The sequence below is a fragment of the Callorhinus ursinus genome, unplaced genomic scaffold (assembly GCF_003265705.2).
Source record: "Callorhinus ursinus isolate GAN/ISIS: 27379988/994484 unplaced genomic scaffold, GSC_fseal_2.0 scaffold17, whole genome shotgun sequence".
NCBI lineage: Eukaryota > Metazoa > Chordata > Mammalia > Carnivora > Otariidae > Callorhinus > Callorhinus ursinus.
The window spans coordinates 30485898-30512724 of record NW_027397079.1 but is presented as its reverse complement, the minus strand read 5'-3'; the positions used below and the strand labels follow the sequence as shown (position 1 = coordinate 30512724).

Here is a 26827-nt window from a genome sequence, read left to right as displayed (position 1 = left end):
CATATGATGTAAAAAAAATCCAAATGCCACAGTTACTGGAAAAAATGTGAACATCTAAATTTATCAGTAAAAAGATAGATTAGCATAATGGATTTTTAAAAATCCAGCTATATGCTATTTATAGAAGTCATACCTGCACATGAAGAATTTAAAAATGGAACAAGTTATATCAGAAAAATACTAACAACCACAAAACAATATCAAAAGGTAGAATATCTATTAATACGAGCCAAAACACACTCTTAAACAAAAAATAGTATTAATTCAGTTACTATTCAGTTTGACTGGTTATAACTGAAAAACCTTAAAATTAATAAAAGTATATATCTTCTATGCTCATAAAATTAAAAAAAAAAAGGTCAGGAAATACATAGTCCTGGGCTGGGATGACAGACTTCAAATTTTACCAACACAAATCAGATTGAGAGCTGGCATCTCCCCAGAAAGACATACTCCCAAAGGTGTAGGTGTAGAGGACAAGGAAGAACTTTCCAGAGGGGGAAGGCAGAGACCAAAGAGAAAATGCCTGACAAGAAGCAAAATCAGGATCTAATCAAGGAATTTTCTGTACCACACAGAGTAGGAGGCTTTCCCCAGGCCTGTCCAGCAGGATTTGTTTAGCCATTGACCAGTGACGGCTGTGTCTCTTCTCTTCTTCCATTTTCAGAATGGGAATTTTTTTTTTTTTGAGGTCACCCTGTTCCTGCTCCTTTGTTGTATATTGGGCATGTGTGTACGAGACATATATTTATCCGATTAGTTCATAAATCATGAAAACACAAAGTCGCATTCAAACCTGAAGGAAAGGACTGCACAAACCAAGAATCTTGGACTTTGAGCTTAAGATATCAAGGAATGGGACTTTAGATTGTATCCTTTGGGGAGAGGGTGGTTTTCTTCTAAGTATGAAAAGAAGAACAAAATATGTATTTAGAGACAAGAAGGGTAAACTGTCAGAGACTGGTTATTTTTTAAAAAGATTTATTTATTTATTTGAGAGAAAGAGAGAGGGTAAGTGAGGGGAGGAGCAGAGGGAGAGAATCCAAGCAGACTCCCCACTGAGCATGGAGCATGACACAGGGCTCTATCTCACGACCCATGAGATCATGGCCTAAGCTGAAACCAAGAGTTGGATGCTCAACCCACTGAGCCAAGCAGGCACCCCCAGAGACTGGTCATTTGTTCACCAAATCCATTTTCTTTTATTCCAGTGCACATAGCTAAACTTCATTTCCCATCCATCTTTGTGCTTCTAGTCCAAGGAATGTGAATGAAAGTTATACACACACTTCTAGGCCTGGACCACAAAACCCTCCTATATGTGATCCTCCATCCTATTTTACTTTCAACCACCTTAATGTAGACAAGAATGGGGACTTTGGAAGCCAACTATTGAAGAGGATGGAGCCAAAAGATTAAAGAACCCCAGATCCCTTAATCACTACATGGAAATGAGCTGGCCTTTTGTTTAGAGCTGTATTTTGTACTTCATGTAAGCTAGAAATAACCTTCCATTCTGTTTGAGTCATAAAACACTTTTTAAGACTATTTTTTTAAGAGAAGTTCTAGGTTCACAGCAAAACTGTGAGGAGAGTACAGAAATTTCCCTAATGCCCTTTGCCCCCACACATGCACAGCCTCCCCCATGATCAACATCCCCCACCAGAGTGTTCCATTTGTTACATTGATGAATTTACACTGACATAATAATCACTCAAAATTTAGTTTATACTGGTGTTCGCTTGGTGTTGTTCATTCTATATAGGTTTGTACAAATGTATAATGGCATGTATCTATCATTATGGTATCATACAGAGTATTCTTACTGCCCTAAAATTGCTCTCTGTTCCACCTATTCATCTCTTCCTCATACCCCAACCCCTGGCAACCACTGATCTTTCTACTGTCTCCATTGTTTTGTCTTTTCCAGAATGTCTTATAGTTGGAATCATACAATATGGAGCCGTTTCAGATTGGCTTTTTCTACTTAATAATATGCCTTTAAGTTTCTTCCACGTCTTTTCATGATTTAGTAGCTCATTTCTTTTACTCTTATACATTTATTTTATCAACAGAAGCTGTGATTACCTTAACTATTACAATAAAACCAAATTATAAATTCCATGTGGGAAGGAATTATTATATTTTCACCTTTCCTTGACACATAGCAATCTCTTTTAGAATCTATACAGATATCTAATAAAGTACTCCTGGTATTTACAGTAAAAATAATATTGCTTGATTTGTGAAGAGTCTAATCCTGTCAGTAGGCTTTTATTCCCATATATTTCTCTACTAAAGTCCCCCTCTTAGTTTTATTAACCACTTCCCATCTCAATCCTGATATATGCTAATTTTTGTCTGATATTTTTCTTTCCATAAAAACTTCCATTCCACTGTGTGGGAAAGAGAGTGGATTGTTCCTCCAATGTCTATTGTCCATTTGAAACATAGTAATAGATTTTGATTTTTAGCTATGTATATATGACCAACCAAAATAAATATTATGTTTCCCAGCATCCCTTGTTGCTAGATAGAGACAATTTGGTTAGGTTCTTACCAGTTGGATATAAACAGAAGTTTGTGCCTTTCCAGGAAGTACCCTCTTTCTTGATTGCCAGAATGTGGATATAATTGATAAAGTTTCAGCAGGCATCTTGGACCTCAAGGTGACCTTGGGGATGGAAGCTAGCATGGCGGAGATACAAGATAAAAAGAGGCAGAGTTCCTGTCACTAAGGAATAGCCTATCAGACCTGGAGGACTGCCTACAATTTTTCCCCCAAGGGATATCACATATTTATTTTTGTATAACTTAATTTATATCTAACATCAACATTCTTCCTAGCAGTGGAAAATTTAATTAATTCAGAAAAAACTCAGTCAGAAAAACACATGTATTAGGCTGCTGGAAATTGTAACATAGCTCATTGCAACATAGCTGCTTATTTTTTTTCGGCCTTTTTTCTATCATTTTTAATAGCTTTATTGCCATGTCTTCTTATCTATTAAATTTTTCTTCTGTAGTGTAGTGTCTGCTATTAATTCTATCCAGAGGATTTATTTAATCCTAGATATTGTATTTTTCTTTTTTTTATTTTATTTTATTATGTTATGTTAATCACCATACATTTCATCATTAGTTTTTGATGTAGTGTTCCATGACCTAAATAAAACTTCTAGAAATGAAAAATACAATATTGTATTTTTCATTTTCCATGTCTCTACTTAAGATTCTCCATGTCTCTACTTAACCTGTTCCAGGATTCCACTACTTCCTTGAACATATAGAATATAGTTAGAACTGTTTTAATGTTCTCCTCAACCAATTTATGTAATTATGAATCTGTTTCTATTGATATTTCTCTTCGTTATGGGTCATATTGTTCTGCTTTTCATATGCCTAGTGATTTTTTATTAGATGCCAGACATTGTGATTTTACAGGGTGCTAGATATTTTATATTCCTATAAATATCTTTGAGCTTATTTTCTTTGAATATGGTTATTTGAAAATAATTTGATTCTAGTATGGAGTTTCCTCAAAAAGTTGAAAATAGAGCTACTCTACGACCCAGCAATTGCACTATTGGGTATTTACCCCAAAGATACAAATGTAGTGATTCAAAAGGGCACCTGCACCCCAACATTTATAGCAGCAATATCCAAAATCGCCAAACTATGGAAAGAGCCCAGATGTCCATTGACAGGTGACAAGTGAGTGGATAAAAAATATATTTTATATATATATATATATATATATATACACACACATTAGAATTATATATAATATATTATATTAATAATTAATATAATTAATATAATAACATAATATAGTGTATATAATGGAATATTACACAGCCATCAAAAATGAAATCTTGCCTTTTGCGATGACGTGGATGGAACTAGAGGGTATTATGCTAAGCAAAATAAGCCAATCAGAGAAAGACAATTATCCTATGATTTCATTCATATGTGGAAGTTAAGAAACAACAGAGGATCATAGGGGAAGGGAGGAAAAACTAAAACAAGATGAAACCAGAGAGGGAGACAAACCATAAGAGACTCTTAATCATAGGAAACAGACTGAGGGTTGCTGTAGGGGAAGTGGGTGGGGGGATGGGGTAACTGGGTGATGGGCATTAAGGAGGGCATGTGATGTAATGAGCACTGGGTGTTAGGTAAGATTGATGAATCACAGGCCTGTACCTCTGAAGCCAATAATACATTATATGTTGATTAATTGAATTTAAATTTTAAAAAAGTTGAAAAAGAAAATAGTTTGATTCATTGAGGCTTGGGACCAGAGCAGCCTAGGGCTATTCTACCCCATCACTGAGATAATAGTTTTCTGAGTGTTTAACTTAATGCCCCATGCATTCACAGCTTTTCCTTTTTTTCTGGTGTGAACACAAACTATTCCAGGTCCTGAATAAGTTCCAGAGATTTTTCCCTCTTCTCCTTTCAGGTGTTACTTTCTTCCCCTTTGACAGTTTCCTTGCACACATGCACTGAACAATGCCAAGCAGATTTGAGGGGGATCCTCTGCACATCTCCAGAACTCAGCCTCGGTGCACCTCTCTCCTCTGTGATATTTGGTTCTATGACTACTCACTGGCTTAGCCTCTCTGGATTCCTAAATCTGTCCTCTTAACTCAGCCATACTGCTGGGCTCCACCTGGTTTCCCCTCCTGCACCACAGCCTGGAAACTCTATCCAGGCAGTAAGCTGAAATATCTTGTTTGTTTCCCCTCTCTCAAGGATTACTATCCTGTTGTTGCCTGATGCAATGTTGGAGAACCATTGTTTTGAATATGTGTCCAATTTTTTAGTTGTTTCAGATAGGAAGGTAAACCTAGTTCCTTTTACTTCATTTAGCCAGAAGCAGAAGATCTCATGTTCTTTCTAAATATAGGATAGATGCATAATTCTAATAGTAGAGTTAATATAATCCTAATTAAACATGCCCACTAGATTTTAATTAGATGTCTATGATTCTAAGTAATTATCCAGGAATCAATACATTTGATGAATATGTTTTTTCCTGGGTAGAGGAAAATAGCCCATTGTACATTTCTTGTGATACTATAAGGTTATGTAATATTCAGCCACTGAGGAAACAGAGTTTATTTGAGGACAAATTAGCAAAGGATCAACTCCTCTCCCAGGGCTGTAGTTGGGCTCCTCAGTAGTTAATAGGTTTAATTAGTGAGCTGGTTCTTAGATGTCAACATTAACTCTCAAACTCAAGCTACACACACACACACACACACACACACACAAAGACAAAAAGTAAAAAAACAAATTGTTTCTCCAACTGGATGGAGAACTTTCTGAGCATATAAACAGAGAAAGCATGCACATTATCCAGACTATTTGGTCCTATGTTTTGCTCCATGTTTCATCTTTACCCTTCTGCAGACCCTACTCAGGATTGCTGCTTCTTATGTCTTTTTCAGCATGTCCTATTTTCACATTATTTTTACTCAGTATAGTCCAGACTTCAAAGATGATATAATAAAAGGAGCATTGAAATCAGATGGAAAAAGTGTGTTTTGCATTTAACAACCATGTGGTCACTGCACATTACTTCATCACCTAGTTTCATTCATTATTCATCACTTAGTCTTAGTTTATTTCATCTATAATATGGAATATTACCTACATCACAGAGTTATTGAAAGAACTAAACAAGATAATTTCGTGCATGTAAAGGCATGCACTAATTGTTTTACAGACTATGTGTGTGAAGTAAATGTTGATGAATTTCCTTCTTTTCTACTCAACTTTCTTTTTTCTCTTTTTCACCCTCTGTATTTTTGAAGAGAACCATCCCAAGAAAATAGTCAAAATAAAGACACACTAATGAGAATCATCTTAGTATTTGAAGGGGCTACAAAGTAAGGTGTTATTTATAAGGACACTCTAAATGCATTTTAAACACTATCCACTTTTGATCTCAAATGCAAACATCACACAAATGCAAATATCAGATAAAATAATCCGTAGAAAATGCCAACTCAGGAAGTGAGAAATATAGCTTCTGAAATAAGCATGCCAACGTCCAAGAAGTCACTTTAGAAACACTGTGGGCTTTATGAAATTTCTGTCCAGGCTTGCATTTAATGCAAGAGGTAATGAGAGGTCATTTGAGCTGTCTGTTAAAACAGCCAGGAACTTTTATCGCTATTCTCAGAGTACAGCCAAAGACTTAATCCTCGTCTGTAAAATGAAGACATTTGATTAGATAACTTGCAGCTGTAAAAATTGTATGATTAGCTAATTATTCATTTAAATTGATCTCACATGAATCAATTTATGTTAATTTAAGCCTGGTGAAACCAAGCCATTAAAAAAAAGGTTTGTCTTGCATTTTATCTTAGCTTTACAAATAGTGCACTACAAAATTAATAATAATAATAATAACTGATGAGGATTTTTTTATCCTAAAGGTAATTTTAAGATATATAGAGCAGTCAATAGTTTTCCCTATATGTATTGTGTTTATGAGGTGTAGATAGCAGGAAGAAGTAAAAAAAAGGAAGAGAGAAGGCTCAGAATCTTCTCCCACCACTACTTAGCACCATCTTCTTTCTGCTGGCAATGACCAATGTGATACTCTTCATGATAGTCCTTTTTTTGTCAAATAAGAACAAATCCCTTATCTTTCGGCTGAATTTTTCCAGCACTGAGCATTTCCATACAATATGTTCCATTAAGGGAAGGAGGAAGGAAGCACAGATAGAGAATCTCTCTTCTAACATCCTAACACCACTTTCAGCATTTCCTCAGTGGCATATGGGTTGTGACTTTGTCCTGAATACCTCCAATAAAAAAACCTCCCAACCTTGGACTTCTGAAAGAAATAGGAGGAAAAACATTAGAGAAAATGTTTCGCCAGTAGCCATTACCTTTCTTTTCTTTTTCCCCCGATTTCCTTTCTAGAAAAAATTAGCAGTGTTGCCATTTCTTCTGATTCACTAGTGCTATTTTTTATGGCACTCTAGGCAAGTTTTAGCACCTGCTATCCCTGAAGCCATGCTACACTGAACAGCCACCAGCATATTTACAAATTCTTAGAAGTCAAATGGAAACATGACCCTGATTGAAAATCTGCACAATCCTCTCCTATGGGGAAAGGCTCTCACAGTTTTATCTAAATGTGCAGAGACCACCCCATGACAATCAATCTAATTATGGTCACAGAAGTTAATACAAGTTGTATCTATCTCACCATGACTGTTTCCTTGTTAACCAACACACTTTTTAACAACAGAAAGGATCCTGTTGAAAGAAAATTGGATAAGAGAAGCCCAAATGTTTCTCAAATATTTTAAGTGTGTAATTGAATGTGACCACATTAACATTACAATCAATCTTTGTATTTAAAACTACTACTTTGTGGAAAATTGTATGACAACAAACTTGCTTGTTGGGATTCACAATCAATCAATCAATCAAGCTTTCATTTTATCTTGAAGCAAAGGATGACTGCACAGAACAGGGTTATACTCTTGGGAGGGTCTGTCAGTTCAAACATGTTTCTGCTGGGGAATAAAAATGTGATCACATGGAAGAATGCTTTAATGTACACTTCATTCTTTCATTTAACAAATATTTATCAAGTAACCACTATGTGTCAAAACTTCTTAGTATTGATTACACTCCGGTGGGGAAAAAAAATCAAAAACATAAAATCTCTGCCCTTATAAAGCTCACTTGTAGAGTCCAGTGGGACAGAGAGATATTAGATATATACAAACCCAAATAAATATATAATTATAAAATAATAGCCTGCTGTGAAAGAGAACAAGTTTAGTTCTTTCTTTGGAATTGCTTTGGGGAGAGAAGTCACATAAATTCTCTCTGAGAGAGACACATTTAAATCCAAACCTCAAGGAGGAGTAGGATTTAACCAAGAGGAATGTTCAAGGGAAGATGGCCAGGCAGAGGAAACATCAACACCATCCAGTAGTGCTCAGAGATTCAAGTTTCACCAACAGAATCAACCATCAGGTGAGATAATTGTTGTATTGTGTTTCTAAAAATTGGAAATTTCCTGGATGACATCAGGGAGTTGGATCATCCTTGTATATGGAATCCACAAAGAAACACTCCAGTGATTCTTTTGACTAGATAAAATTTGACATTTATAATAGCTAAAAATAAACACTAGCTAGTAAGACTGGTCCATCTAATTTCACAGAAATTAAAGCAGCAGCTTCTATTCAAGATTATATGGTCAGACATACAGGTCTTGCCAATAGAATCAGAAAACCTTAGGAAATACCCAACTAATATCTATAGATATTTCAGATGTATGAAAAGACATGCAGACTGATATGCTTCCTAACAAGGAGACCACATTGACATTCAAAATCTCTTTTTAAAAATGCTCAGAAAGTCTTACAAAGAATGCACTGATAGTCCAAATTCTGTGGAGTTACATCTCAAATTTCTGCAAAGACATAGAGATGTCTAAGCTGTATTATACATAACAACAGAACTGCTTGTCCCTCACTTAAGTTGAAGAATTTGTAGACATTATTAACTTTATTACATTTTTTAGAAAAACATTTTCCAAAGGGTTTTCCACAGAACACCAGATTCAAAGTGTATTAATAGATGTTACTTTAAAAAGTGTGTAGAAATGCCAAGTTAAACAAAGTAAAAAGGCTTACTGCATAACTCTTTAAACCTCCTAATATACAAATGTTCATTGAAAATATCCAAAAGGGGATTCACCATGTAGTATTTCTTAGATACATTTATCTAAGGAATGCTTTCCCATGGATTATCAATGGAAATAAGCATTCTGTGGCACATTCTTTGGAAATGCCACACTAATGAAAAACTTCAAGTTGAATTAGTGGAGCATACATAGGGATCATTTTACATGGAGTTTTATAAAATATTAGTACAAAAACTTGTAAGTTTCATTTTTCAAATGTAATATTTAGGGTAAAAAATAATTAGGTACCATTAAAAACTAATAATGATTATTAATAATATCCTTGCTCCAGCCAAGTTCATACAGACTTAAATGAGGACATATGAGGCCATTACAACATGTCATGATGATCTGTGCTGCAGCTACCTTTGATTTATAACAGAATTCAGCCTTTGTTAGAGGCTGTTACACTAGGCCAATTCATTTTCTGCCACTGTAGTTACATGTCACAACATGTAAAAGGCACATTGGCAAAGATGGCACAACCATATTTACCAGTCTTGGGTGTGTTTTTTCCAATGTTAGTAGACAAGAATGTGTCCAGAGCTTAATATCTACTCTAGAACTATCTGGCACTGATTTGTCAACTATGCCTCCTGAAATTTTCTTAAAGTTGGAAGACGCTTTTACAAAGTCAAATTTTATTAGAGTCAAAACCTTAAAAAAAAAAAAAAGGACAAGAATTGGAAAACACAAACAGAAAAATAGCCAACATTTGCAAAGTTATGTGGAATTGACACTTTCATACACTGTAAGAGGCATGAATTAGTACTTTCTTGAAAGGTAATTAACTTGAATTTTAATATGCTTCAAGAAGCATTCCCCTTTCATGGGTATATCTTAAGAAAATAATTAAGAAATTTCACAAATACTCATCTACAAACTGGCTTGGCACAGTGTTGTTTGAAATAGAACACTGGGGAAAAGCAAACATGTCTATTTGCCTCCTTTTAAAAGTTTTTGCCCTGTGACCTATCTAGAAACTTGCACTTACCTCTTATAGGCCTGAAAAAAATTACCACAAGCTCAGAAAATTTTTCATTTTTTCACACTGGAAATAGTGCCATTATGAAAAACTAGGTTTCCTTTAAAAGGAAGAGGAGGAGAAATGATGTGCCAGTTTCTGTCCAACCGGTCAGAGAAAATTGTATTTGTGAGCATTGGAGCTGTGCTGTCAAGATGGTACTGGAATTAGACATGTGGAGAGAAGGCAAGGGTTCAAAGCTTACAGGAGTGCAGGGAGGGAGAGTCTCACTGTGTATTCAATGAGAAGACACAATATATTGAGAAGAGAAGAAGGACTGCACCAGTGGTGTGAATGGAGGTGTCATGGAAAGCAGCAGGGGGATCATAGGAAAGGTGGATTTGAGGTGTCTCTGAGAGAGGTCTTGAGTACCAAGCTAAGCTTCTTGGGTTTTATTCTCAAGGTCTCACTGAACCAGTAAAGGGTTTTAGGCAAGGAACTAATATGATGCATCTGTTACTTAATGGAGATTAATTTGGCAGTAAGAAGAATGAATTGGAAGAGGAAGAGGGTGGATATGGGAAGAGTAGCCCAGAATGTTGAAGTATGACCTATCTTGGCATCAGGATATAATTCCTGAATTCAAACTATGGCAGAAAAAATGGATAAAGGGGACGGGGAGGATTGATCAATTGACCACAAAATACATATTTCATTGTAAGGTATTAGAACTAATTCTTATCATTACAGAGTCTAAATCTCCAGATGTAGTCCTGTGCAATTTAAACGCTTCTACAATCTCAACAACAAAGCTCTCATGTTCAGTAACATTAAACGCAACTGTACATTTACAGAGTGACCAGATGTTCAGAACTTTAAAAAAAATATAATGGAAAACCTATAGAAATAAAAAAAAAAGTCTTGACACATCCAGTGTTTCAATTTCTATACTTTGCATTCTAATCTTATTCTAGACTCTACTGAACAAAAACCAAACTTAATAACCCATCTATTTGCAACTTTGAGACTGAGCTTAAAGTGAAGTTTGGACAAGTTACTAAATTGTTAGAAAGCAGAAATTTCACTGTGACTTTATTCAGTTGAGACTATCTGACATTGATTTGATTTGATTGCTAAAAAAAAGTGTGTTGAAATCCATGACAGACATGTTATTTATGGAGAATTTCATATTGTAAAGAAGCAAAAAAATCTGGGTCTGTGGAAATATTTCATTTGACCTCTACTGTCCTTCCACCCATCCCCAAAGCACTACTCCACTAATTTTTTTCTCTTAAATTGTGACACCTGATACTGAAATAATGTAGTCTATGGTTCAAACCACAGAACACAAAAATCAGTCAGGCACTAAGGTTATTGCAATTTTTAGCCTATTTGCTAACATTTTCCTTCTTTTGCATGTTTATTTTTTCTTCTTTCACTGCCCCTCCCTCAATTTTGAGAGAGCCTGCATTTTTTTTTTCTCTTTCCAGCTTACCAGCAAGGGCAAGATGTGTTTTGAAGTTCCATAGAGAGTACCGCATGGATGTGACAATGTATTTGCTGAAAATATAAGACATGTGCTTAAAAATGATTAATAGCTGCTTTTATCAGGTTTCCAGAACTCCTAGGTTCACACCTTTAACTCCAAGTAGTTAGTAAAATTGATGTGAAAGAGTGAGAAAATAGATAATTTCCTTAGAGAGAATAATCCTTATGCTAATAATTGAATTCTCTCCACAAGTATGCCTTTCTTAGCATTTCCAGAATTAATGTTGTTTCACGACATTTTAACTGTGTGATAATCTCCACATTATAAGAATCCCCTCAGACTTTAAATCAATCCTTAACAATTAACAAGATTTTATTGAGCACTCACTATGTGCCTACCACTGTGCTGGCCACTGTTAGGACACAGAGATATATAAGACATCTCCCTTCTATTAGAGGGGATTATGGCCTAGTTAGGGAGATTGATAAGATGAATGCAGAAAAATAATTAGAGGACACTTTCAGATGATTTGTAATGTGTTAAAGAAGAATAATGGCAATCACTACCATTCACTGGGTGCTTGTTGCGTGCCAGTGCCCCCCTTAGGCACTGTAATGTATAGTCTGGGGTTCTAGTTGCAAGGGCTATAGGGACTCGGGGAAGGAGACATGAGTATGGGCAAGAATGGTTTGAAAAGAAGATGAGGGAGCTGAGCTGCATTTAAGAGAAATACTTGGATCTAGAAAGGCACAGAAGATGGGGAAGGTGGTCTTGGCAGGATGGTCGGGGCAGCTTCCTGATAGAGCCTGGGGATTCAGAGCGGTACACAGTGGGGATTGCAAAATATCCCCAAATGTTCATCTTCTATATCCATGCCCTTTGCCATGGGATTTGCAGTTCATCTCATCAATAGATAGACTCTACTGTCTACACGTTGAATATAGGTTCTCCTTGTGACTTGCTTCATGACTTGCTCACTCTATCTGGGACCCTTGCCTGTTGCTATGGGAACAAGCCTGTGCTAGTCCCATGGATCATGAGAGGCCATGTGGAGCGGAGATGAATCAGCCAAGCCTTGGTCATCCTACACCAGCCACCCCATGCTGACCTGCCAGCTGGCTGCAGGTTCAGGAGTGAGCTCAGCCACAACGGCAATGATAGCTATTGGATATAAATTAGAAGCAACTGAACTATGAGTAAGGCCTGTTTACCAAGGGGTTAGTTAAAAAGGAAAAAGGAAAAAAATCCCCTTTGATATATGTTCTTTACTGGCCTGCAGGACACCAAACTCCCATTTATTTTTTCTTGCTTCACTTCTTTGTTCCTTCTCAGTTTCCTTTGCTGGTTCTTCCTCCTAATGTTGGAGTGGCCAGAGCTAGTCCTTAGGCCTTCCCTCCAGTAGCTTATTAGTTTTATCCAGCCACTCAGTTTTCCATTCCATGCATGTGCTGAGAACTCCAAATGCTATATGTATCTTTAGCCAAGGTCTCTCTCCCAAAATCCTATCAACTGCCTGCTTGTCACTTCCACTCAGAAGTCTAGTGAGCATCCCAGAGTCGGGATATCCAAAGCTGAATTCCTGACGTTTCCTCTCATCCCTAGTTCACCACAGCCTCTCCCACATCAGTGTGTCAAGAACATGTTCCTTCTACCATTGTCCCCCTACAGTCTCGATTCTCAATTCAGTAATCAGACTGATTGTTTTAAGAAATGAGTCAGCATGGAGCACTGGGTGTTATGAACAAACAATGAATCATGGAACACTGCACCAAAAACTAATGATGTAATATATGGTGATTAACATAACAATAAAAAAATACATTATCGTTATAGGGCATCAATGGATATTGCCTCAAGTTAAAGAAAATTGTTCTTATTTCTTAAATGTTTTATATATTATATTTTTAAGATTGGAAGGATCTGTCTAAAATCTAGCTATTTCTTTAATTTCACTTTATTTTGTTCTGCTAAATTCAAGTAAAATTAAATTCAAGCTTTTCGTGCAAAAATAGAATATATACTATGGATCTATTTTAATAAAATGATCCCAATCTAAAAAAAAAAAAAAAAAAAAAAAGAAATGAGTCAGATCATGTCATTTTTTTTGTTCAAAACCTTGCAATGGCTTCCAATTTCACTGAGTGAAATTGATGTGCTTGACTAGATGATCTGGGTACCCCTGTAACCACCTTGACCTACTTCTCTGCTCAGCAGTTTTTCCTCCTTCTTTTCACTCAAACTTGCCAAACATGATCCCACCTTGGAGCCTTTGCTCAAGATGTCCCCCCAAACCCGGAAATTTTCTTCCTGAAACACAGGCTTCTACCTTAGGACTTAAAGAACTCTCCCTGCACCTGACCACTCTTCCCCTGTATTTCTACGTGATTAACTACCCCACTGCATTCCAGTCTTTGCACAGATGAGGACTAATAAGATGTAGCTGGAATGACAACTCCCTAAGTGCAGGGACAGTTTTGGTCACTGAGGTTTTCCCAGCTCTTAGAGCAGTGCTCTCTGTTAAATAGACGAATATCAGTGAAATAGATGAATGCATGAAGATGTGATAGATATCAATGTTTTGGAAAATGGAAAAAAAAAACCCAATCACCACAGGTATATCAGGTATATCAAATCCTGGCTGTTCTAATCCATGGCATGATACTTCCAATCACTGCCACACCTTTTTTTTTCAGCTAGAAGCTGGGTTGTGGAGATGGGTTTTTCTGTAGCTGCCTTGCAGTGTCCAGTCACTAATTTTGTAGGTATGTAAAGAGAGTTGAGGAGTTGGTAGCACGGCCTGCCAAAAATCTGAATTCCAGCTCTACAAATAAGTAATGAGCCTCGTAATTCTCCCGGGGTCCTACGCTGTGAACACGGCAGCAGATTTTCCTCTGATGGGCCAGTTAGCAGGTCTTGTCAGAGGTGCTCCTGGATGCTTAGCTAAAGCCCATCCTGCTCACCCTTGGAACAATTCTGTGAGCACCAAACCTCTGCTTCTAAACCTTTTTCTACTTAAAATATTTAGAATGATTCCTGTTTCCAACTGACATATATATTTATAGACCAGTGATGCTACAGGAGTTCAGAGAGGAGAATAAACAATGAGGACAAGATTATAAAGTAGGGTTTACAGAAGGGAAGGGGGTGGGGGGATAGGATAGCCGGGTGATGGGGATTAAGGAGAGCATGGGTTGTGATGAGCACTGGGTGCTAGCTAGTGAATCACTGAACACTACATCAAAAACTAATGATGCACCTGAACATAATAAAAAAAAAATAAAGTAGGGTTTGGTGGACTAGGCTGCATCTTGAAGTCTGGGTTAGTGAACATCTGATAATTCTTTGAAAAGTTTGGGTAAGATTTAAGTGTAGATTCATACTTGCACATTATATATGCAGTAATGATTTTGGTTTTGTGTCAGTTTGCAGATTATAAGACCATGGAAGATCCTGAGAGCCACTGCTCTTGGACATTTGGTTTTACTAACTTCGATTTAAAGAGATTCTTAATTTTCCAGGCTCCAATGCATGAGATGATCCCCAAAAGAGCAGTTTCTGTTGGTTTAGCCCCAAACTTTTACAGTAAATTATGAATGATCAAAAATGTGTTCCAGATAGTTTATGGATAATGCTAAGTCAGCAAAAGCCACAAAACTATAGACTTAAGGATAAAAATTCTCCTGAGCCTGACCCCTTGTGCCAAAGTACTATAAGGTTTGTAGTTTGGCCTTGTGGCTTTAAGGCCGCAAATCACAAAAGGTCAAATTAGGAAGCCGTCCGTGCTGGAGAGATTCTAGAAATTCTGTTCAAATCGACAGAAACCTCAGTCAGGTTGGGAAGCTCCAGTGAGCTACTTTCATCTTTCTGCCTTGGACTGCTGTACAATTTCCTTGCTCCCTGAGATTAACCACCCAGAGCTACCTGGTCTTTTACTGGCCTTCCTGGTGATAGGAAGCATGTGTCCTTGGCCTCTTCCCATGAGGGATCAACTGACAAGCATTCTTTTTTTCCTTTTTTTTTTTTTTAAAGATTTTATTTATTTATTTGAGAGAGAGAGAGAATGAGAGATAGAAAGCACGAGAGGGAAGAGGGTCAGAGGGAGAAGCAGACTCCCTGCTGAGCAGGAAGCCCAATGTGGGACTCGATCCCGGGACTCCAGGATCATGACCTGAGCCGAAGGCAGTCGCTTAACCAACTGAGCCACCCAGGCGCCCAAGCATTCCTTTTTTCCAACTCTTCTTCCCAGTGACCAACCACCCCTGGCCTGACCTCTTTTTAGCATGGGTTCTCTCTTGATATAAAGCCACTAAGGACAGTATCTTGGTTATCCGCTTCTGAGAGCAGGGTTTATGGTGTAGCTCTGCCTCTAAACCTCAGATCAGTTACACACCAGTGACCACAGAGCACATTAAATTAGCTAAGACTAGGACAGGTCTAAAATATCTGATCTTTCCATTTGCTTGGGATATTTGCAGTGTGGGTGAGCATACTGGAGAGGTTGGGCTTCTTAAAACACAAAGAAACAGAAAACATCTAAGTTTGCGGAACTTAGATTAGCTTGTTCAGCAATACATTTTAGTGTTTGTTTGCTTTGTCTTGTTTTCTGATGACCTATAAAAGGAATCTCCAATTATTGAAGAATAACCCATTGTTTAATCTCTCCAGAAATTTGAGGAACATTCTTTTTGTATCCTCCTTCTTGGAGATCAATCTTCAGTGAATGAAACTTCTGTTATTTCCTAATGATGAGGAGAGTGAGAGTCTCAGTAGGAAGAGAAAATGCAAGTTTAAAAAATGGAAGAGAGGGAAAGAACAAAGGGTATCATAAAGATGAGGTTACATAGCTAAATAAAGAAAAGGAAAAGGATTTAGAACTATACAGTCTTTTCTAAAAAAGTCTTTTCTTAAAAAAAACTTATGGTCACAAACTTGTTTTTTAAGAGTTAAATTGTTTTAAGGAATTTTCCTACAATGTTTGCTCTAATAAACTTATTGCAAATGACAAACAGTATGTGTTTGTTGCTTAGTCATTTACAAGTCTTTCCCTATTACTTCAAAGATTTTTAGGTTAGACAAAATTTAGATTTCTAAAACTAATTAGATTTGGCAGAGAGAAGGCTTATCATATTGGAAATATTAAAGGTAATGCTGATTTTTGTGTGGGGTGTGGGGATTTGTTGAGGTGAAATGTAAGTACCAGGAAATCCCAGAGATCACCACTTGCAGGGCAGAAACATTTCATGTTTGTTAAATTAAGGAATGGCATTTGACATTGAGTTTTTCCTCCTTAACTCACAAGCTGCTGAGTTAACTCAAATCTGTACTAATTAGGGGTTTTGTTTGGCTCAAAATTATAGGCTTTTAAAAAAAAGGCACAAATGTCTGTATATTACACGCCATTCCTAATTATAAAATACAAATGACAGTACTGAATTGGCTCAATTTCCCCATCCAGATATCACATGTGGTATTAAGTTCAATAAAGACAAAATGTATTGAAGGTACTGGAAATATAAAACTCTCATTCGTCAAATATGCTTCATACATTTCATCTTTGAGTTTTATATCATAGGTTTGCATGATATGAAATGAAGCCAATTTCATATTTATTCCATGTGACTAGAATGTGACCCTTCTGAACCTTCAAGACTTCTGGGATTTTGTGACATTGAAAATTCTAGCATTGGCAGAAACATTTTATTCTTTTAATACAACTTCTTTCTATAGAGGTTATTAAACTCAATGAGCATGCCTCTGTTAGAACTATGGATTAGGAACTCAGAAGCAGTCCTCTGCTCTTTGGAGAAATGCATGAAAGGGGACTTTTATCTTCCTTCTAAAGGAGGGTTCACTCACCTACACACAACACCAGGTATCATAACCCTACTTAACTGGTATCAGCAATTCTCTACTATTGTGTTGTTGTAATGGACTATGATAACATGAGGAGAGAATATCAGAATCAACAGGAAGGCGATTTATTTTCAGGATTCCATGTCCTGATTTGTTCTGTGTTATATGGGCTAAAATAAAGATGGGAAAGGATTTCACTAACTGACAGTGATTCACTTGTGTATCTATACCTCATCCTTCTCCAGAAAAAAATATTAAATTGCTGTCAGGAATACAAAGAACATTGAGTCCGGTCTCCTCATTTTACACACATGAGGAAACCTAGACTTAAGAATGCTCAAATGACTGGTCCAAGGTTGCTCAGCCGCCTAGTAACAAAGACAAAACCAGATTCCACACAACCTCTGTCCTATATTACCTGCATTTCCATCTACCTTATGTTATTTCTTTCAGTTCCCAAATTTTCTATATATTAGGTTTACTCCTTCTACAGATTTGTATGCGTTAATGGATACTACAATATGTCATGAATCCTAATAGATTCAACTCAAGCTTTGTGTTTGACATAGTCTCAGTGTCCTCAGGAACCTCATTCAGCTCAATAGTTTGTTTGCCTCTATCATCTTCAATTATTAGACATCTGTCCTCCCCTTAAATTATTACAATGTCAAAGAATGCTTGAATTTCTGAGATAGGCCACTCCATTATTGAGCGGCACTACTTCTGTGAAGAATTCTGTATCATTTTGAGCAAATATGCCAACCTATAATTTGCATCAGTTGGCCAAGTTCTGTTTCCCAATAGATAGAAAATGGCGCACTTCCCTACCCCGGTACAATAGAAGAGCAGACCTTCTCCCTGGAGTCTCAGTACTCGAATCTTTGAAATTTAATAAGGCATTTCCCTCCCAGAGAGGATTCCAAAAGAAATCTCAAACCTAAGACATCTCTTCTGTTCCTGTGAGATTGACAGTTGCCATGGGAATGGGGAGGCGGGTGCTGTCCTCAGGCACTCCATGATTTCATCCCAGTACATCTCCTACTGGGACACAAGTGCCTGCTAAGATTTTTATAGAGGTCGATCAGCTGGGCCTAGCAGAGGAAGTGCTAGGTCCCTCTGCTCCAGAGCAAGGGAACATGATTTATTTAGTGCTTATTGAGTGGCTCTAACATCCCTACCTTGACTCTCTCACAGAAAAACACAGAAATTCTGATTTTATTATAACTCCAGTCTCCTGATTTCAGTCAGAATTCTTCAGTGGATTTCAATAGTTTATAATTAAAAAAAGAGGGTAGACCAATAAACCTTTAGCTGATCAAGTACCCATAGGTCCAAGTGGATGCATCTAAAGTGCAGGTCAGATTCCAAATGTTATGCTTTTGATTTTTCTGGTGTGTAAACATGAGAAAGCTGCTCAAACTGGCTTCAACAGGATCTTCAGTGTGACTCACCCAGTGTTGGGAATTTCAGCTGAGAATACAGTTAGGGCAGTAAGCTATTTTGCAAACTAATGAGAAACCTGACTCTGTCTTTGGAGGGAGACACCACCCAGAAGAGAACTCAGCCATATTGGACATAGAGGGGAGACGGACAGCCTGAAACAGGCAGCCAGGAGCCACCTAATGTGAAATCCAAGGCTGGATTTTGTATTGATCTTGGAGTGGAGCAAGGAAGAACATTCCTTATAGTGAAAGCTCCATCTCCAGAGACTCTGAACCACTCTAGGGAAGGCTCAGACCCATCCATCAACATTATTTTGTCAGGAAATAGGAAAATTGAACCTATGTTAGGTTTTCAAATAGGTTTAGCAATATCTTTGCCAGTTTATAGGCAGAACATTAGCTTGCATCATCAAAGTCAATGTCTTGCCTAGATTTGCTTGATTATATGGATGTGGTCAAGAGATAGACCAATTCTAAGACACTTCCCAAATACTTTCTTACGTAAAAAAGCATCATCTTCTAGAGTGGCAGTATTTGATAGCTCGAGTAAGTCCCTGGAAATTTCAGAGTGTCCAGTAAAAAGTCATTTTTCTTAAATAATAGGGAGATTTGTCATTGCAGGCCAGAAATTACCTGAAAACCAATATGTTGCTAGCCAGTCCCTCACCGTTAGGCTATTGCAAGACGTCCGTGATGTGTATGTCGTATTATGAGGAAAGCGTTTAGAATTTGTTAGGAATTGTTTAAAATATAAAGATATTTGATACAATGAAAAAATATTTTAAAAAATGCAATGAATTCTCATGAGCCATTTTCCAACATAAGAAATAAAAAATGATGCATAAATTTGAAGCTTCTCTGTATTACTTCCAATCTCATCTCACCAGGCCCCTGAAAGTAATCTCTGTCCTAAATCATATGCTTTTTATCCTCAAGTATTTCTTTGAGAAAATTAGTGTATACTATTGACTTGAATGTTTATAAACTTTATATAAAAGATATTTTGCACATCTTTTTCCATTCAACATTGTATTTAAAGTTTCATGCACATTGATAAATATAGCTTCAGTCCATTCATTTTCATTTCTTTTTTTTGTTTGTTTTTGTTTTTTTATTTTATCATGTTATGTTAATCACCATATATTACATCATTAGTTTTTGATATAGTGTTCCATGATTCATTGTTTGTGTATAACACCCAGTGCTCCATTCAATACGTGTCATTTTCATTTCTGATTAGTATTTCATTTATTTTTCCATTCTCCTATCAGCAGATTATGTAGGTTATTTCTATTTTGTTTAAGGAATGTATACTTTCAACTTGATAAGATATTGTCAAATTGTTCTTGAAAGTGGTTCTACTAATAAATACTCAGATGGGAAATGCATTAGAGTTCTTATTGTTTCACATCCTTACCATTTGCTATTTGTCAACCTATTAAAAATTTTGTCTCTCTAATGTTATCTTACCATGGTTCTAATACCTGTTTCTCTATTTCTAGTGAGGTTAAGCATATTATTGGTAAGGTTTACATCTTTCCTAATAAATTTGCTTTCCTTATTTCATTCTCCATTTCTTACATTAAATATTGCCCTCTCTTTCTGTTTCTCATTTTCTCTTTCACATACTCACATATCCACAACCACACACACACACAAACACACACACATGCACATGCATGCACATACACACACCAATACTTTCTACTGGTATGTATGTCCTGCAAAGCAGAAACATAGATGTATTCTCAATTCTTAACATAAGGTATGGCCCAAATAAGGTGCTTAATAAACATTTTCTGAATTAATGAATTTTTGTTGTTTTTCAACTTCAAATTCAGTGCAGGTCCTGATGACAGACATTAACAACTAACTAGTCTCTCTGACTATAGTGACTTTCTGCTGCTTATTCATCCTGTACACCAGGATGTTCCTGAAATACAACATTCATTTTGTCACTTCCATCTTTAAAAACCTTCCATGGCTCCCCGTTGCTAAGCAGAACAGGGTCAAACTCCCATGTAGATAGTTAAGGCCCTTCCTCAAATGGAGCCCCTTTGTCAACTCCATTTTATTTCTCATTATGACTCCAATCTGAGCCCTCTGCCCTAAGAAAGTTGGTCCCCTTGCTTCTTCCCATGAGACAGCTTAGTGACTATAAAGGTTATCCTTAGAACCTCCAGAATGTTGTGCATATGGAAAATTCTGTACATTTTTTACTAGCTTGTTAGAACTTTGAAGGGCAGAGTCTCTATCTTCCATACCTGGGACACAGTAGGAATAACTGTTGGTTTTTAGGTGAATAGATTATGTTTTTTGTTTCCTGAGGTGAACTGAACACACAGCATACACCAAGAACTCAGTTCTGGTACAAAACAGATAAAATGAATGTCAAAACCTATCTGGGGATTAACATCACAATTTTCATGATGGAAACACACTGTAAGTAGGTTCCAGGCACTGTGTTGGTTAATATTTCTTTGTATACAAAAAACAATTTTGTCAGTTCTCTGTCCTGAAGGGACTTAGAATATAAAAGGGAAAACAATTTTTAAATATTATAATATCTACCTCTACCTCTGCCTCCACTTATATATCTACATTTTGTGTTCTATAAGCACAGTTGTGGAAAAACTTACCCTGCCTGGGTTACTCAGACACTAGCCAATGACCAGAAAACAAGATCTTCAAAAGAGCACCTGGAAGTCATTCTTCTGCCTTACAAGGGTCACCTATTTTATTTCAGAAAATGATAAGCTCCCTGAGAAATAAGGCTCAGAAAGGACTAATGGCAAATAGCTGAGAACATTCCTTCCCTTCTTTCTTATACTGAATTACTAAGACCCCAGAATGTTGTGAGGCAGTAAAGGTCACTGACATCAGAAGATTCATAAAGGTCTGAAGTCAGTGCGGGATCTGGAGTCCAATCTATTTTTTCCTTTCCCTTTATTTTCTATTGGCATGTACCCAACATATCCTTCTTACACTTAAAAGCAGATGCTCTATACTGAGGGAAAGAATAATGAAGTCAGCAGAAAATTGAGCTTCTCATTTTGTTCTACCCGCTAACCCAGAGGAGAAATGAAGAAATTGCACTACACACTCTCCCAAGTATATCTAGATTTAATATCCTATGCCTCAATGATTCTAAAGTCAGAAGTGTCTTTGGTGCACATTATTTTTTTTAAAGATTTTATTTATTTATTTGAGAGAGAGAGAGTGAGCAAGCACAGCTGGGGGGAGGGGCAGAGGGAGAGGGAGAAGCAGACTCCCCAGTGAGCAGAGAGCTGGACGTGGGGCTCGATCCCAGGACCTGGGATCATGACCTGAGTTGAAGGCAGAAGCTTAACTGACTGAGCCACCCAGGTGCCCCTTTGGTGCACATTATATTTATTGACAGATGTATTTATTGACAGAGCCTATGTCTTTAAGAGTTTCTGCCTATTTATTTCAAGTTTTGAAAGCATAAGTACAAGTTATTCTCAAATTTTACATAGTAACTGAAAGTGCTAAAGAAAAAAAAAACTTTTAGTAACCACCTTGAATACTTGGTAGAATTTCAAAGTTTCTAATGATTTCAAAGTAAAGCACTTGGGCTTTCCTGTAGCCTGTACTTTATTTTTTTTTAAGATTTTATTTATTTATTTGACAGAGAGAGACACACCGAGAGAGGGAACACAAGCAGGGGGAGTAGGAAAAGGAGAAGCGGACTCCCTGCTCTGGGGTTCAATCCCAGGACCCCTGGGATCATGACCTGAGCCGAAAGCAGATGCTTAACGACTGAGCCACCCAGGCACCCCAGCCTGTACTTTAAAACCAAGAACTTTCAGCAAATGAGTGTTTGCAAGGTAAAATCCGAGGGGAAAATAAACATCCCTTTACTGTAAAAATGTCTTTCCAGTTAGCTTACATTCTGTTCAAAATTCTGAACAGAATTTCAGATAATTTCTGAATTTACTAGCTGTAAGAACTTTGAAGGGCAGAGTCTCTATCTTCCATACCTGGGACACAGTAGGAATAACTGTTGGTTTTTAGGTGAATGGATATAATCAACTGATTATAAATGTGGTTAGAATTGAAAAAACAAGAAATAAGAAGAGGGTTGGCAAAGATATGGAGAAAAAGGAACCTCCATGTGCTGTTGGTGGGAATGTGAACCGGTACTATCACTGTAGAAAACAGTATGGAGTTTCCTCAGAAAGATTAAAAATAGAACTACCATATGATTCAATAGTTCCACTACTGGGTATTTATTCAAAGACAATAGAAACACTAATTCAAAAAGATATATGCACCCCATGTTTATTGCAATATTATTTACACTAGCCAAGATATGGAAACAACCTAAGTGTCCATCAAGAGGTGAAGGGATAAGGAAGACAACACACACACACACATGAATATTATGCATCCATAAAAAAGAATGGGCTCTTGCCATCTGTGACAATATGGATGGACATGGATAGTATTATGCTAAGTGAAATAAGTCCCCAGACTGAGAAAGACAAATACTGTGATTTCACTCATATGTGGAATCTTAAGAAAACGACTAAATAAACAAATAAAAAGCAGAATCAGACCGATAGATAGAGAGAACAAACTGATCGTTGCCAGAGGGAAGGGGGATGGAGGATAAGCAAAATGGGTGAAGGGGAGTGGGAGACACAGGCTTCCGGTCACGGAATGAATAAATCAAGGGAATAAAAGGCACAGCATAGAGAATCTAGTCAGTGGTATTGTGATAGCATTGTACTGGTGACAGATGGTAGCTACGCTTGTGGCGAGCACAGTGTAACATATAGAGAAGTTGGATCACTATGTTGTACAACTAAAACTAATGTACCATTGTGTGTCAACCATACTCAAAAAAATTTTTTTTTAAATTCAAATGATTCCTCTAAACATTTCCATTTATTTAATTTCATTTCTATTTTTAAATTCTCTTTTGCATACTTAGAGAGCACCTGCATTCTTGCTAATTACATATTTCAATTAATATTGTTACTATATAAGGTATGCCCATTTTTACTGAATAAGAATATAATAAAATACATGGTAAAAAATGCTGACTGTCCTTGACAAATGCTGTATGGAAGGGGAAATCTTAATTGTCAGGTGTTATTGAAAATATTATTAAGTAATCTTAAAAGGCCTGAGACTCTGAGGTAATGAAATAGAGAAGTAATTAATTTTTATTTTTAATGGGTATAAGAAGAAAGACCAGATGTATTCTGGAAAGCACAAGCATGGATAAAATATAAAGCATGGGTGAAGATCATTAAGTGGTTTAAACACACAAAGGTTTACTCTTCTAAATAAAAGAGGGCAGGTATGAAGTCCTCAAGAAATTATCTGAAACCAAAGTACCTCTTGTGTCTGCTCTGCCATTGTAGGCTTCAGCTATCAAGTTTACACCCCAGACCTCCCAAAGGAAGAAAGAGGGAAGGGAAAAAAAAGGCCCATGTCTACACTGTGTTGACTCCCCTTAAAGAGACGTCTCAGCTATCCTACACAATAATTCTGCCTTCACCTCATTGACCAGAACTCAGTGTCATAGTTGCTGCAAAGGAGGCTGTGATATGCAGTGCTTGAGCTGGGTTATTAAAGAAGAGGGGGACACTTGATACTGTGTAGGTGACTAACAGTTTCTGTTTTAATAACCAAAAGGGGAAGTAAGCAAATGGAGCATTAGGGAGGAAGAAGCAGTGCATGGAATTGGACAATAACTCTTCATACATCAAAAGTTTATGCGGTATAAAGACTATGACTGGTGGGTCATTGAGACTCATAGAATTATTATCTATAGTACTATGCTGAGTAGCCGAATGATAAGGAAAAAGTCATCATTCCCTCTCTTGGTCTCAATTTCTTTACCTAAAAAAATGAAAGAATGTATTATATCAGTAGTTTTCAGACTTTTTCTCAGCAGCAGAATTTTTTTTTACATAATTTTATGCAAATTCCCAGATAAGACTGATGAAAAGGAAAACTTAGCAGTTGAAATGGGAGTCACGAGCTGGTAGCTCCATACCATGGGCTTTCCTTTGTTCTCCAATATGACCTCTGAGATACCCAAGAGCTCAAAGTACAACAGTGTGAAATCCACTGGTCTTGCTTTTTGACCTGAACATTTCAGGGTTTGACGACTCAGACCAATACAGGGGTTCTGTAGGCCTATTGTCCATAAGCCTTTGTCTCTCCCTTCTAATACCTACTAACAAAGAACCTGGAGAGAAAATTTCTATTTTATTTCTTATTTGGGAAGAAAATAAGATTCTCATTTTTTATTTCTATTTGAAGAGAAAATAAAATAAATAAAATTCTTATTTTTTAAAAATTCTATTTGGGGAGAAAACATGGGGAGCCTTTTAATATCTGACCCCTTTTTGCATAAAACTTAAAATCTGGCCCTGTTCACAGGGCTTCTTTGGAATTCTTTACAAGTATAGATGTACACATTGTATATACCTTGATATTTACTAGACTAGATAAGTAGCTAAATTAGATGTGTGTGTTGTTAGGATATCCCTCCATGAAGTGTTAACTTCTAAAGACCACAAAACCATATTCTAGATAATTTATGTCCAATAACACCTGATTTTCTATACATTTCTTAGTTAATGCCTGGATTTAATCCAAAGGTGAATATTGAAAGGAGAAGTTTGACTGTATGCCATGTAGTCAATTTAATATAGTCATGGAGAGGGGGAAGATGTTTTCCTACAGGAATTTTAGCGAAAGTGTTGGAGTTTAAATTTCACGTGTGGCTTTTCCTTTATGAGGATTAGCTGCTGTGCAAGTCTGAAAAAAAATGCTAGGGAGAAGTAAAATTATAGATAGAGATAGTGTAAAACCAAGGGTGGCTTTTGAGTCACACTTAATAGGAATATAGAACTCTTTACACTTTCCAAGTTTTCTCCATTCTATTGGGACTCTTAAACTGAAATAATAATCTCTTTTCCCCTTTAAATAATTCTTGTCCTACTTTTAAGACTACTGGGGGAATAAAATAAAACACATGCAAAACTGAACATCAGCATTACTAAAACATATGTAACAGCATGTAGAAACTCCACAGACCTTGTAAAAATCCATTTAAGACCACAGAGAAAATCACCTAAAGTACAGACCAAAATGTATTTGACTGGAGAGCATGGGTTTGGAGGGCAAGAAACTCAGAATTTACTTTTAGCTTTTTCATTGCCCAAATCTCTGTCTTCTGTGTAATCATTCTTATCTACCTGAATCTTAGTCTCACCTTTCATAGAGTTGAATGGCAGTTTCCTCTTGTCTTCCAGAAATATCGGGAATGCTATGGTCATTTTCCTAATATTCTTAGGTCAAATGAAAGAAGGTGGCTAAATAACTCCAGACGTTACTGCTGTTGCAAATGCTGATGAAATACAAGACAGTATGGCTCTCGTAGCCTCATGAACCTGGCATTAGACTTAAGGTCATTTGCAAAACGTAACAAGTTTATGATTACCTGCTATTCTCTCTGGATCCATAGTTCTATGGCCAGATTCCCTTTGGTAGATCTAGATCATTTAATCTTTCCTTTACCCTTGACTACCAAACATTATCTCCTTTAAATTTAACCAGAGGTTTAAAACCAAGAACTTCTACATGTGATGGATTTCCTTCTATTCTAAAATCTAATGGATTCCCCTTGTGAAAGCTCAATGTGGTAGGAAATGAGGTGCTACAAATCAGTGGGCTTTAAGATTTCTCTCTTCAATGCTTAGGTAGGTCACTGGGGCCCTTTCTTTCTCAATTCTAATAGTTCCAAACAGCCAAAGAGTCCCTAGTCCTTGACCTTGAAATTTGGGCTTGGATCCACAATCTTCAGAACTGGGAGTCAGCCCAAGTATAGCTCTTGTCTGGCTGCAGCCCAAAAGTTTGGTGAAACTCCTAGAAACAAAATATCCATAAACAAACAAAATTAACTAATGCATTACTTTCATGCCATTTGAATTTAAATCAGAGCAATTACTTTTAAAAAGTCACATAAAGTATTAAAGAATTTCCCAATTTGCAAAAAGGTATTCTTTAGCAACATAATGGTTTTTAGGGACACAGTGGGTTAGGTCTTAGGGAAAGTTTTGCATGACCTGCCATTAAACTTGGTTCTGTAAACCACTCTTGGCAACTCCACTGTGTAAGGTTGTGGTCAGCCACAACCTCATGGGCATGTGACCTCTGCTGTCTCCCAGAACCCTATGTTTAGAAAGGCTCCATGCTTGGTTGAATGCTTTGGTGTAGTCTTCTCGAAATTCTTTGGACTGGGTTTTGTAAGTAAAGTTTGATGTGACAATGAAGCATGAACACGAGAAGAAGAAATATATACCCCT

At 36.9% G+C, this 26827-nt stretch overlaps 1 long non-coding RNA gene across 10 annotated transcripts in view; it reads right to left on the bottom strand.

Annotated features, from left to right (window-relative positions):
- LOC112834678 (uncharacterized) overlaps positions 1-26827 on the bottom strand; it is a 161636-nt gene that overhangs the window by 85967 nt on the left and 48842 nt on the right. For 4 of the 10 annotated variants that reach the window (XR_012381154.1, XR_012381153.1, XR_012381160.1 and 1 more), the window contains one exon: positions 25735-26387. The exons of 4 other annotated variants lie outside the window; for them this stretch is intronic. This is a non-coding gene — a long non-coding RNA (uncharacterized lncRNA). Of the gene's footprint in view, positions 1-24192; positions 24351-25734; positions 26388-26827 lie in introns of those variants that run through there. 2 more of the 10 variants (XR_012381155.1, XR_012381156.1) reach the window with 2 other exon arrangements.